The sequence below is a fragment of the Monodelphis domestica genome, chromosome 8, assembly GCF_027887165.1.
Source record: "Monodelphis domestica isolate mMonDom1 chromosome 8, mMonDom1.pri, whole genome shotgun sequence".
NCBI classification, from domain to species: Eukaryota; Metazoa; Chordata; class Mammalia; order Didelphimorphia; family Didelphidae; genus Monodelphis; species Monodelphis domestica.
The window spans coordinates 127,905,975-127,920,157 of NC_077234.1; the positions used below are offsets into that span (position 1 = coordinate 127,905,975).

Below are 14,183 nucleotides of genomic sequence, written 5' to 3' on the forward strand. Positions count from 1 at the left end.
TCCAACTTTTCATACCAAGTACCCACTCCTGCCATTCGTGAATTCCACAATCAAGGCAAACTAGCTTTCTTGGTCCTGCTGACACAGGATGATTCGTCTTTTTATTTCTGTACCTTTGCATGTTCTGGCTCTGATTCCTGGAATGCATTCCCTCCCTCCTCACTTCTACATCTATGTACTGCATCAAAGCTCAACTCCAAGTACCACTTCCTACACGAGAGTAGACCTGATCTATCCCTCCTGGGCTGCTACTGTCTAACCCTCAAAACTACCTTATTTTCATTTCATATATATTTTGTTTATCCTTATACTTACTGTATATATTCTATATTCCTTATGGAACATAAGCCCCCAAATAACAAATGTTGGAGGAGATGTAGAAAAATGAGGACACTAATACACCCTTTGTGGAGCTGTGAACTGATCCAACCATTCTGGAGAGCAATCTGGAATCATACCCAGAAAGCTATAGAACTATTTATACCCTTAGACCCAGCAAGTACATTGCTGGATCTGTTTCTGAAGGAGATCAGGCAAAAAGGAAAATAACTCATATGTTCTAAAATATTTATAGCAGTTTTCTTTGTGGTGGCAAAGATTTGGAAACTGAGGGAATGCCCATCAATTGGGGAATGACAGAACAAATTGTGTTATATGATTGTGATGGAATGTGCCATGAGAAGCAATGAGCAGAGTGATTTAAAGCAAACAAACAAACAACTCAGAAAGAAATACAAGAGATAATGAACAGTGAAAGGAGTAGAACCAGGAGAACATTATATAGAGCTAAAGAATTAATATTAGAAAATTAAACTGTAAATGCTACCTTTGGAAAGTGAAACAAAAGGTGAAATATTAAAGACAATTTATATGTGCATGTTGATCTCCTGGATGTTATCGTCTGTGATGCTGGAAGAGTGAGGAGGGGCTGAGAAACTGATGGACAGAATTTATTATGTAGATATCAAGAAAAGCAAAGTAACCATATAAAAGATTTGTGTTTGCATTTATGTACAATCTTTTTCTTTGCATATGGAAATGCTTTTTTTAAAAATTTGGAATAAAAAAGAATGTAAGTACCTTGAGGGTAGGGATTTTTACAATTTTCTTTGTATTCTCAGCACCTAGCAGAGTGCTGGGTCAAGTAGGTGCTCAAAATTTTTTTTCTCATTTTTTTAATCCTTTCCTTCTGTTTTAGAATCAAGTATTGGCTCCAAGGCAGAAGAGTGGTAGGGAGCATTTGGATTAAGTAATTTGTCCAGGGTCACAAAATTAGGAAATGTCTGAGGCCATAATTGAATTCAAGTCCTTCCAACTGCAAGTCTGGCATGCTATCCACTGTGTTATCTAGCTGTTCCTTTACAAATTCTTGATTGACTCACTGACTGATGTCAAGAAAAGGAATCCTGTTTAGGAATATATAGGATGATGTTCTCTGAGATCTTTTCAGAATCTGTGAATTTCTTTTCTCTATACAGTAAATCTCTAAGTAGTTAAACAAAAAGTCATGTATCATCACAGAAGATATCTGGCATCCAATTAATGTGATAGTTGTTATACTGGCAATTTTTAGACCATATATGTTTATTTATTAAAAAAAAACCTTAAAGTATGCTATGTATGTATTTTTAATTAACTTTTTTTGTTACACTGGAATCAAGCTTTTCTAATGCTGCAATAAATACTGTGCATCACATCTATTACCAATATACCACAGATCTCTTCTCATCGAGAAAAATTTGGAACGACTTTTTTAAATGGGCATAATGGACACAAATACATTCCTAGTACTTGCATAATTAACTCTTCCTTTTTTAACTTTAAAAACAGAGCTGAGATAGCACTTCCGGTTCCGGTCAAGATGGCGGCTTAGAAGCTGTGAAAGTTCAGACCTCAGAAACCCTTCCTTACCGATCGCAAACTGAGTACTCCTAGGACACCTAAATTCAAGCTGAACAACAGGACAGACCTGGGGAACCCTCCTCCCGGACCTGGATCAAAAGGTACGGCCCTCCAAAAGCCAAAACCCTAGATCATTCAGATCTAAAGAACAGGCAGAAGGAAGGTCCCAGGACCCATACCCCCCAACCCACAATGCTGAGCCTACGGCAGCAGCGGGAACTTCAGGCTGGCAAAAGGGCCCCAGGGCTGGCTATTTTGAAGGACTCACCTTGAAAGCAACCTGAGCCAGTCTCCAGGATGCCCAACACAGAAGGCAGGGAAACATAGAGAGAAGGGGGAAGCCTGTAGCCCCCGGCTGGGTCCTTCCAACTGAGTCTCAAGGTAGGTCCCAGCTTTAGGGCACCAGCTGAACCTAATCCCATCAGGAGCCCTCAGAGCTACTGAAAGGAGAGAAACCTTAGGGCCAGCAAAGGGATTGCTCCAAAGAGCTTACCTTGAAAGTAACCTGGGCAAGTCTCTGGGCACTCAACACAGATTGTGGAGGAGGAGGTTTTTTGCTTTAGGGCTCATTCAGTCCAAACCAGTTGAACATAATCCCATCAGGAGCCCTCAGAGGCCAGAGAGGCCATGACCCCTCCCCCCTTAGAAAGCAGAGTCTTCTGAAAGAACCAGCTGAACCTAATCCCATCAAGAGCCAGGGAGGCCATGACCCCTCCCCCCTTAGAGAGCAGAGTCTTCTGAAAGAACCAGCTGAATCTAATCCCATCAAAACTCTCCAGAAGGCAGGGAAGCCCAGGCTCCCCACCCATCCTCATTGACTGCTGGACTTTAAGCCAATCAAAAGCCTCCAGAGGACAGGGAAGCTCAAAAACCCAACAACCCTCCCCCAGAGACTACACCAAGAGATCTTCTGTTAAAGCTCCAAGAGGAGAGACTGATAGAAGTCCCCAAAAAACAAAAAAAATGAGGGGAGCAAGAGCACAAACAAATACAGGGAGTAAAGAAGGGGTGAATGTGAGTAAACAACAGAAAAAGAAGAAAGAAACAACAATAGACAGCTACTACTCAGCAAATAGAACAGAGGGGGAGAGATCAACAAATGATAAACCAGAAATCCCAGCGAATTGGATACAGGCTGTGGAAGAACTCAAAATACAACTAAGAGAGGCTGAAGACAATTGGGAAAAGAAATTAAAAATTAAGATAAGTCATCTGGAAACAGAGGCACTTGAACTAAAACAAGAAAATAGTGTCTTCAAAGCCAAAATCAACCAGCCAGAAAATGAGGCAAAGGAGATGAAAGATGAGGCAAAGGAGATGAAAGATGAGGGAAGGAGGATGAAAGACGATCTTCAAAGAAAATCAGACCAGAACGAAAAAGAGGACCAAAAAGCCAGAGATGAAATCCAATCTTTAAGAACCAGAATACAACAACTAGAATCAAGTGACCTCACAAGGCAGCAGGACACTATAAAACAAAACAAAAAGAATGAAAAAACTGAGGAAAATGTAAAGCATCTCATTCACAAAACAGAGGATTTAGAAAATCGTTCAAGAAGAGACAATTTAAGAATAATTGGACTACCAGAAGACCACGACAAAAGAAAAAAGGCTGGACATAATACTAGAGGAAGGAAATTATCCAGGAAAACTGTCCCAAGATCCTAGAACAAGAGGGGAAAGTGGAGATTGAAAGAATCCACAGATCACCCCCTGTATTGAATCCCCAACTGACAACACCAAGAAATGTTATAGCCAAACTCAAAAACAATCAGATGAAAGAAAAGATATTACAAGCTGCCAAGAAGAAGACATTCAGATACCATGGAAACACGGTGAGGTTAACACAGGATCTGACTGCATCCACACTGAAGGACCAAAAGGCATGGAATATGATATTCTGGAAAGCAAGGGAACTAGGTCTACAACCAAGAATAAAATACCCATCAAAACTGACTATATTCTTACAGGGGAAAGTATGGTCATTCAACACAACAGAAGAGTTCCAAGCATTCATAAATAAAAGACCAGACCTGAACAGAAAATTTGATGTCCAACCACAGAACTCAAGAGAATCATCAAAAGTTAATTAAAAAAGAGAGGGGGGGAAACAAACAAACAAAACAACAACAAAAAAATTGTAAGAGACTCAATAAGTTAAAATGCTATGTATCCCTATAAGAAAAGAGGTCATTGGTAACTCTTAAAAACTGTTGCTATCACCTGAGCAGCTAGAAGAATTACACTCAGAGGGAACAGTGACAAACTGTATAGGATGAAAGGACAAGACATAAATAGGTATATAGATATATGCATGCATAAATACATATACATGTGTATGTATATATATATATATACACATGACTAAAGCTAAAAAAGAAAAGAGGTTATGACAAAGAAATGGGAAAAGAAACAAATAGGGGTAAATTTATATTTCACAAAGAAGCTCATGGCGGGAGGGGGGAGAACATCGATACACTGGAAGTGTAAAGAGGTTGGAGATAGGAAATACGTAATGGACTTCTCCAGTAATGGCTTTACAATGTCCCTGAACAACCTGCAGAGATCTATGAGAAAAAAAAAAAACACAACTATCCTCAAGCAGAGGACAAACTGAGGAGTAAAAACACCAAGGAAAAGCAACTGCTTGACTACAGAGGTTGAAGGGACATGACTGAGGAGAGAAGCTAAATGAGCGCCCTAATGAAAATACCAACAACAAGGAAATGGGTTCAGAGCAAGGACACATGTGATACCCAGACAAATCGCGTGTGGGCTAGGGAAGGGGTGGGGTGGGTGTTGGGAGGGAGGAAAAGAAAATTATCTGTTTCCAATGAACAATGTATGAAAATGACAAAATAAAATAATGTTTTAAAAAAAACAGAGCTGAAGGAATTTTCAAGTTTGGACCCAGGAAATCCTATCATTTAAGATACAAAACATTTTGTTTTGTAAAAAAAATTTAAGATGACAAAACAAAAAAAATTTTTGGTGACATGTTTTATGTTAACAATATTCAGTTCTTGACTTCCTTATTGAGGAAAGTATTCATGATACACTCTTGTCAAACCTCAATGATCTCTAAAGTTCTTGGTTCCTCTCTCCCATTTACTAAAGAATGATTGATCCAGAAGCAACCAGGAAAAAAATCATTGGAATCTCCTAAAATGTCTTATTTTCTTTAGCTGGAAGAGACAATTTGTGAGTAAGAGATGATCTGCCATTGACTGAAAGGTGCCTAATTCTTGTATTTTTTTCTTTATATTTCACCTTTGAATTGGGGAGATGTGGGCACTCCATTTCCTGATATCATATATTTACAGGTGTTGGTCAAGACTGCCAGCCTCACACCTACAGAGGCATCAGTTCTCATTAAAAACACCAACACTGGTAGCTGCATCCAAACACTCTTTCCCAGATCTTTCCCTCTCTCCTGGCTCCCTGATTTTGCTTTTGATTCTGAGTAAACTGATGGTGCTTTAGCCAAAAGGGGGTACACTGTCAATATTGACTGTTGATAAAATAGCATAGCTTAAAGGAACATTTTCTGGAGAAACTAAAGGAAAATTAAAATAGAAGCAGCATGCAAAGGAAAAGCTTGGGGAGAACAAGGTTCTAAGTTACAGAGATTCTAATGCTAACTGATGTGAAATTTGTGCTACAGGTATTTCACTAGCAGAGCCCTGAAGCAGCACTGTGGCACATTGCTCCATCTGGAGTGTACATCCTTTCCTTATAAATATCCTGAATTTGGAATCAAGAAACCTGGTTTAAATTCCCAAAGTGACTCTTACTAGTGTGTGACCTTGAGCAAATTCTTTGCCTCCTCTGATTCCCTCACTCCCTCTTCCATACTATGAAGATCACTATTCTAGTACCATCTAACTTAAAGCACTGTTGTTGTTCTACTATGTTCACCTGCTATCCAGATATCAGGTTGGTATTACAATTTAAGGGAATTAATATTCCTCACGTAAATAGCATTCATTCATTCATTCATTCATTCATTCATTCATTCATTCATTCATTCGTTTGTTTGTTTAAACCCTAACCTTTCCTCAAAGAGGAACATAAGGACTAGATAATGGGGATTAAGTGACTTGCCTGTGGTCACATAGCAGTGTCAGATCAGAACTGAACCCAGGACCTCCTGTCTTTAGACCTGGCCCTGAATCCGCTGAGGCTCCTAGCTGCCAATTTAAATAGCATTTAGACCAGATGGTAGGCACTTTATTGGCACTTCCCTCTCTTAATGTGATTTGTCTAGAACTCATCTCTTTTTATTATTATTATTATTATTATTATTATTATCATCATCATCATCATCATTTTGGTGGTGGTGTTCTCTTTAGCACATAAGGTAACACTTTACCTTTTATAGTTTTCAAATTTGAGCTTACTTCAAAGTTTCCACCAACTTCTATTTTTCTATGAGATACTCCTTGCTGGTTTCTGCCTGTTCTTAATTACAAAGAGGATAACTAACAGGTTAGACCTGCATCATTTCCTCCTTAGAGTCAGGTGTTACCTTTAGCTAAGGTTAAGAACTCCAATTACTTCCATTGGCTATTCAAAGTAGGGGGCATTTTCTCAGCCACCCTATTAAATTTTTAACCTTGCCATTTTTCCAAAGTTTAAAAGTAAGCAAATTTGAATTTGGTAAGAAGGCAAATATTTTATAGCACATTCTCAGCCCAGAGAAACAAAATAAAGATGAGAGACAACGGGCAAGGGGAGCAGAATGAGTGCCGACAGGCTCTCCTTGCTCCCCACTTCAGTTGGTGACAAGCTGACTGCCTCTTGCTGATTCTCTAATTGTCTGCTCTGTCAAGGACAAAGCACATTCCACTTTGAGAAGCCTCTTTTGGCAGGATGGCTGCTGTTTCAAGGCAGGGAAAAAAATAGCAGTGGGGGTGGGATAGGATGAAGGAAAGTAAGACAGATTGTGCAGAGGGAGAGAAAAGTCAAGATGTGGCAAAGAAAGTGTTTGGGAGTAGCTCTAGGTGTTGGTAGTTTTAATCAAAAAATAATTCCAGTATAGGTGGAATAATTTGACATATAGGTTGCATATAAGCTGATAGGACCTCAATATACCTGCAACTATGTGGGAAGAGAAAAGTTAAGAGAGTGTGTGTGTCAGAGAGAGAGAGGGAGAGAGGAGAGAGAGAAATATAATATATATATTAAATTTAATTGTTTGAGGAGGGAAAATTTCCATATGTATACAGATATGTAAGTATAAATAACATGTTTTTGTATCTGAATATTTTTAAAAATAAATTTTATAATACTTTTCATTTTAACATTGGCTAAATTTCACCCTGTATCTTTCACCCCCCCACCCCCAGATAAAAAAGGCTTTATTAAAAGCTTCTTGATTGATTCTAAAGTCTCTTCTAGCTCTAATGTGTGATCCTTTGACTCAAAAGCTAGAGTTTTGTCCATCTGCTATCATATTTCTCAGAAATTGCCCTGTAGGCAGTATTAGATCCTGTGTTCCCAAAGAGACAAAGGATCTTTAAGAAGATTACAAAGAGCTAGATTTCAACTAAATATTAGAAAATAACTTTCTTATACTAGAGAAATTTAACAATGGAATTGACTACCTCATGAAATGGTGAGAATCCTGTGACTGGAAGCGTTCACTTAGAGGCTGGATGTTCATTTATGAATGGCACATACCTATCTATATCTATATCTATGTATATATGTATACATGGAATGCTAGGTGGCACAGTGGATAAAAATGTTGAGCCTGGGGCAAGGAAGATCTGAGTTCAAATGCAGTCTCGGACACTTCCTAACTATATGACTGGGCAAGTCACTTAATCCTGTTAGCCCCAGTTCCATATCTGTAAAATGAGCTAGAAAAGGAAATAGCAAACCATTCCAATACCCTTGCCAAGAAAATCCCAAATGGTATGACAAAGAGTTGGGACATTACTGAAAATGTCTGAACAGCAATATATATATACACACACATACACATACACACATATGGAAATTTCCTCAAATAAGTATGTAGCAAAAAAGACAAAATGAAAGAAAATCATAGAATCTTAAGAACTGGAAGGGAAATTAAAGGCTGTTTGGGTCAAATTCTCAATCACTAGAGGAATTTCTTTAGTAATGACCTTTGCAAATGAGCAATAAGGCAGTCAGTTCTATTGTTGAATCACTCTAAATGTAAAGATGTTTTATCTGATATTTACTTGAAATTCACTTCTTTGTCATCTACTCAAAGGTCTTTGGTCTCTTTGGTGACAGAGGAACTAGCCCTGTGCACAGGGCAGTAGTTCCTGAAAAGGAATGTGGCATATGGATAGAATTCTGGTTTGGTGGACAGAAGATCACAGATTAGAGATGTAAAAGGCTCCAGAGTCAAACAAGAAGCATTTAATAAAGAACTTTATTTTAAACCTCTGGGAGAGGGAAGGGAAAAGACCAAGTGTAAAATTTAGGCAAAATGAAAAAATAATATTAATACAGTTTATGTTAAAAATGCTCAAAGACACAGAAACTTCACATTTGAGTTATATGAGATGAATTCTAAGGCTCCTATTAACTCTAGGCAAATGGTGAAATGTTGGATAGAATGCTGGTCAAGAAGGCTGTAGTTTAAATCCAGGCATATATTAACTGACTCTGTGAGTTTGACAAGTTACCTAACCTCCATTTGTCTCAACTATAAAATAGGGGTAATAATAACACCTACATCACAGACTTGTTATAAGATTTCAATGAGATAATAATTGTAAAAACACTTAGGAACTATGTAAATGCTTATTTCCCTTCTATCAAAATGATGATCCTTTAAGGAAAATGTCTATTTCCAAGATTTTTGCAATGAGGAGGTTAGTGACAGACGTAAGTACAGAGAATGAATTCCTTATACTTAAATCTTTATTGTTCTATGAAATCTCAGACAGTGGAACTTTTTATAATGGGAATAAATTAGAACAATATCTTGCCTTTCCTTTGTATATAGATTCACAGGTTTCAAAGGATGTTCATGCACTCTAGCTAAATGACACGCAAAGGATTTTCTTCTTAAGGAGTAACATTTTAAAGATTATAACACACTATCAATTCTCTCATATGCCTTATTGCTTAGAAAGGCAATGAAGTAATTAAGTCTTTAAAAATATAGTTGAAAAATTAATATGTTTGTTGAGATTATAATAATAGCTATTAGCTTTTCATTTCCATAAAGAACCATAAATACAACCACTTTCCTCATTTGTGGGAAAGAAAGTCTGCAAATTTACCATTGTCTGGTATTCACTAAAAGAGAGTCTGTAAGTACAAAGGGCCTTTGTGTTAAAACAAGATCAAAAAATTTTCTATTAATAAATAACTGTGCAAATACATGATGCTGAGATTTTCATCTAGCTTCACTGTCCTCAACAAATCTAATCAAACTCTTCACATTATGCTAGTGGTAGCCCCTGAAATTCAGTGATTTTCCATCTGAACACCACACTATCAAATCATTTTTCCCATTCATTTTCTACTCTTTTTCACTTCATTTTCTAGGAATTCTGAACATACTTTAGCCAAAGAATAAAACCAACCAGCACAGCTCTGTGCAGAGGTGCACTTCTCTCCTGGCAATCTTTTCAGCTCCAATGTATCCCTTGCAGTTCTGTAACCACTTTAAAGCAAAGATGGTTTCTACTGCTTAGGTACAAAGTTGTTTGTATAGGGAGAAGAATGAGATCACCAAATTCATTTTCATTGGGAAAGCAGGACAATGGGGAGAATAGGAGAGTAAAGGCACTACTTTTTTTCATCTGATGGATTCTGACTAGTATTCCTATGCCTCTCCCCTCCTATCACATCTTCCCAACAGCATCACCCCTACCTAGAAAGTGGGCTGAATCATTTTTCCCACTAGATACATTCTGAGTTTTTAAAAGGGCATTTTAAACATTTTAGATGAAAGATGAAACCAGGTTTAGGTAAATGTACTATTCAAAAATGAGAGGAAAAAAATGACACAGTAGCTCCAACTCAGTAACATCCCTTCTTTAAATAGATGTTATATGTGGTTAGCTTACATGTAAATGATCCACTAGAATCTGGTTTTGGTGGTCTGAAAATTAAAATGTAAAATAAGATGTTTTTATTCTGAAATACTGTGACACAGTTGCATATTTCATCACAGAATAACTCTCAGACTGGCATTCTCATCCAGTCTAACTCATACATGGAAAAAAAATCCCCTCTACAACATACCTGACAAGTGGCCATCCAGCCTTTATTTTGGCATCCTATTACTTCCCAAGGCAGCTATTTCCATTCAATATTACTTCTCTTATCACTCTCCCAACCTTATTCTCAAAAGAGCCAAATCATAGGAAATGCATACAATTCTAAATATAAACAATTACCTGATGAATCTTATACCTGGTAGGTAGTTTGTTGCTAGCAAATTGAATTTAATCTATAAATTTTCAAAGCTGCATGAGATGCAGTGCAGGGTGGGGCTACATCTGCACAGAAAGTTGCCTTCCTTGGGTCCATTTCAGCTCTATGCTCAGATTCAAATTCTTCTTCCATGTATGGATGTGTAGGGTTCTGGCATCCTTTCCATGGCAGACTGGGGAAGGAAAGCAGAGCCTAAAGAAAAAAGCAAGCTAGAGCATGCGGTCATAGGACCATAGATTTGGACATAGAAGGAACCTAACAAGTCAAAAATTCTCATGCCACCAAAGAAGTACATAAATATTCATTTATGTCTCCCTTGAGGATTGGGTGGAAGGTCTGTTTTCTGACTTAATCCTAAGAAGGGATTAGTTTACCCAAACTTTCCATCTCAAACTTCAATGATTTCATTGAATTTAAGAATTTCCTCATCATAAGGATTAAATCTATCAACAACATCACATTGTTATTTCCAGAGTGAAATGTATTCAACCGAAGCTTCTCATCCACTTCATTATTGCATTCCATCATTTCACTGTACAATTCTTTTATGTCAAATTCAGTATATACTATATGGCTTATGAGAGTGATGATTCTGTACCTTCCGCAAAATCTCAGAAGTTGGCAGAGACCTAAAAGACAATCCAGCCTAAGCCATATTTGAACAAGGATCTCTTCTACAACAGAGTGGATGGGTGGTCATAATCATAACTGACATTCATATAACATGTTAAAGTTTTCAATTTGTTTCATATCCATAATCACATTTTGAACTTCATAAATGCCATGTGATATAAGTGTTGCAGTTCTTTTTACTACATCCAGTCTACAGATTAAGAAAAAGAAATGTAATTTGCTCATGTTCACATGGCAAGTAAGTGTGGAAGGTAACACTTGAACATGCATCCTCTCGACCCAGGAAGTAGACGAGTGGAATTTTGGATAGCTCAAATTGCTTGGAAATTGTTCTTAATAATCTAAATCTATCTCTAAGCAAATATATCTTTGTGGGGATCAATAGATACATAAATAGAAACAGAATTCTGCCTTCCTACTCCAAGCAGGATAAATTACTCATTTATAATTAACACATACCATTTTTTCCCTGAAAACTTTTATTCTTATGTTTCATTGAAAATACAAGTAGGCACCTCATAGATTATATGTCCTCTTGTGCCAATGCACGAGGTCTAAGTGGTCTAAGATGCCTTTTCTGGTCTCATGGGAAGGATTTTTCCTTTTGTTTTTTGTGTGAATACTGTGCAGGGTTTTGTTTAGTCAGAATCTTCTCTTAGCCAACTGACTCAGACATGTTCGTGTGCTTAGGAAAGGAGCTCATGCAGCAGACAGGTGGGGCTGTCTAGAAATGACTTACAGGAAAGAGGACAGAGAAACCATTTGGGCTGGAATTCAACTGAGTTGCACATTCATACCCAGGTAGCACAAATGCTTAATATCTGTGATAGAAAGAACTTCTATAAATTGAACTTAAAAATGAAGAGGACGGATGTTATTACCTCCTGTGACTACTCATTCTTGACTACCTTCAAACTAAAGATTGTACACATTACATATAAATGTCTGTGTTTACACTAGTTGGACCATTCCTGAGAAAGAAAATAAGAGTCTCTATTCAGGAAAAAGACCAGGGCGTTTCCCAGTCAAATATCTGGTGGTTGTGGAGCTGGAAAGGTCAGATGACCAGCTGGGAGGTTAAATGTGAAAATGGCATGGTGCTTCCCTTTGAGTAACATCCACTAAAAATTTTTAATGAATCCATTCTACTTTTAGTCAATGGCATTTATGTTTGATATCACCATTTTGTTATATTCTGTGCATAACACTATATTATATAGGTTCCTGGGTGATGAAATAAAGAGAGTGCCAGACCTAAAGTCAGGAGCATCTGATTTCAAAGCTCTATGACCTGGGCAAGTCACTTAAACTCTGTTTGCCTCCATTTCCCCATGTGTAAAATGAGGATAAGAAAAGCTCCTGTCTCTTGGGTGGATCAAATGAGATAATAACTGTAAAGTGTTTAGCGTGGTAAGCCTTATGTAAAAGTTAGTGATGAAAATAAGGATGATGGTGATGATGATGACTTGATCATGATCAAGTGGAGACATTTTAGTGCCATGGAAAGGGGATTGAATTTGGAGCTTTAGATATCAAGTTCAATTTCTAGATTTGCTCCTTACTCCTCCTTAGGTCATTTAATGTCTCTGGGTATCAATTTCCTGGTTTTTCAAATAAAGATATTGGACTAAATGGCTTTCCTTCAAGCTATCTATGATCCTACAATTTTATGTTTTTTCACCTTTTGCTTAATAACTACTATATTTTAGCTTTATCTTACTTTATCTAACTCTCTCCAGACCAACCAACAATATGGGATATAAAGATCAATTTAAATATATCCTGGAATTCCTGTTCACAAGAGTAGGAAAGTTTTTCAAGTTTGCCCATTATACCACCGAATGAATACAGGGATGAGTTACAAATAATAGAGTATTATTTATCTCAAACCACATTTATTTCTGATCCATCCTTTTCTACTCAAACCAATTTGTCACTAAGACATGGCAATTGTTTTGTCATAATTCCTCTAACATCATCTTATCTTCCTTTTTGAAGAGTAAAGAATAGAGGTAAGATCTAGTTAACTGCTTTTGACTTGTTTTACTTGCTTTTGACAAACTAGATTTTGAGCTTGGAAAAAAAGCACTTAAATCTCTCCATGTTTCTATTTATTTACCCATAAAACTGAATAAGCATGCCCTTCTTAATTCATGTATTGTTACAAGGCTAAGTTAAAAGTTATAAAAGGCCTTTTCAAAAGTAAAATGAATTATACTTTTATAGATGATTACAGGTCAAATGAATTTGATCTTAATTGTGAGCAGCTGGAAGAAAAGCATATTACAATGATTTATTGTTGGAAAAAAACTCATAAGGATTAAATCTATCAACAACATCATTGTTATTTCCAAAGTGATATGTATTCATCTGAAGCTCCTCATCTACTTCATTACTGCATTCCATCATTTCACTACATAATTCTTTAATGTCAAATTCAGTATATGCTATACGATTTATAAGAGCAATAATTTTGTACCTTTCATACAATCTCAGGGGCTGGCAGGGACCTCAAAGCCCATCTAGTTTAAGCCACATTAGAACAAGAATCTCTTCCTATAACACATCTGTGGAGTGGTCATAATTCTAATTTACATGTATTTTACTGTTGTTCAGTAATGTCCAACTTCTTATAATCCTATTTGGGGTTTTCTTGCCAAAGATACTGGAATGATTTGTCATTTCCTTCTCCAGCTTATTTTACAGATGAGGAAACAGAGTCAAATAGGATTAAGTGACTTGTCCAGGGTCACAAAGATAATGTACATATTTGAGACTAAATTTGAAATCAGGTGTTCTTGACTATAAGCCTAGAACTCTACCCATTGTACCACCTAGCTGTCCACCCTTTATACATATTTGGTCTAAGCAAGGTGTTTTTTTCCATCTTTATTCCCTTCAGTGACACATCTATAGTACCTTTCCTATAAGCAAATACAGGGCTGTGATGCTAGTATTGTTGTGGAGGTGAAGAGGTGCACCCTTGAGGTTCGGGAATAATACCTTTTGCAAGAATGCAAGACTCTGAAACTTAGCTTAAAAATAAAACAAGAAATTTATTAATTTAGAGAGTAATATTGAGAATGGCCAGGCTGGTAGTACAGGTGGAACAGAAAGATGGAAGGCTGCTCCTTGGGAGGACAGCATGGATGGAAAAGCTGTCCCCCAGACGACATCAGTTCTGGGGATTTTATACTTTTTACAGCAGGTCATGGTGT

At 37.2% G+C, this 14,183-nt stretch overlaps 1 protein-coding gene across 18 annotated transcripts in view; it reads right to left on the reverse strand.

Annotated features, from left to right (window-relative positions):
- KLF12 (KLF transcription factor 12) overlaps positions 1–14,183 on the reverse strand; it is a 564,503-nt gene that overhangs the window by 145,725 nt on the left and 404,595 nt on the right. The window lies entirely within an intron of this gene.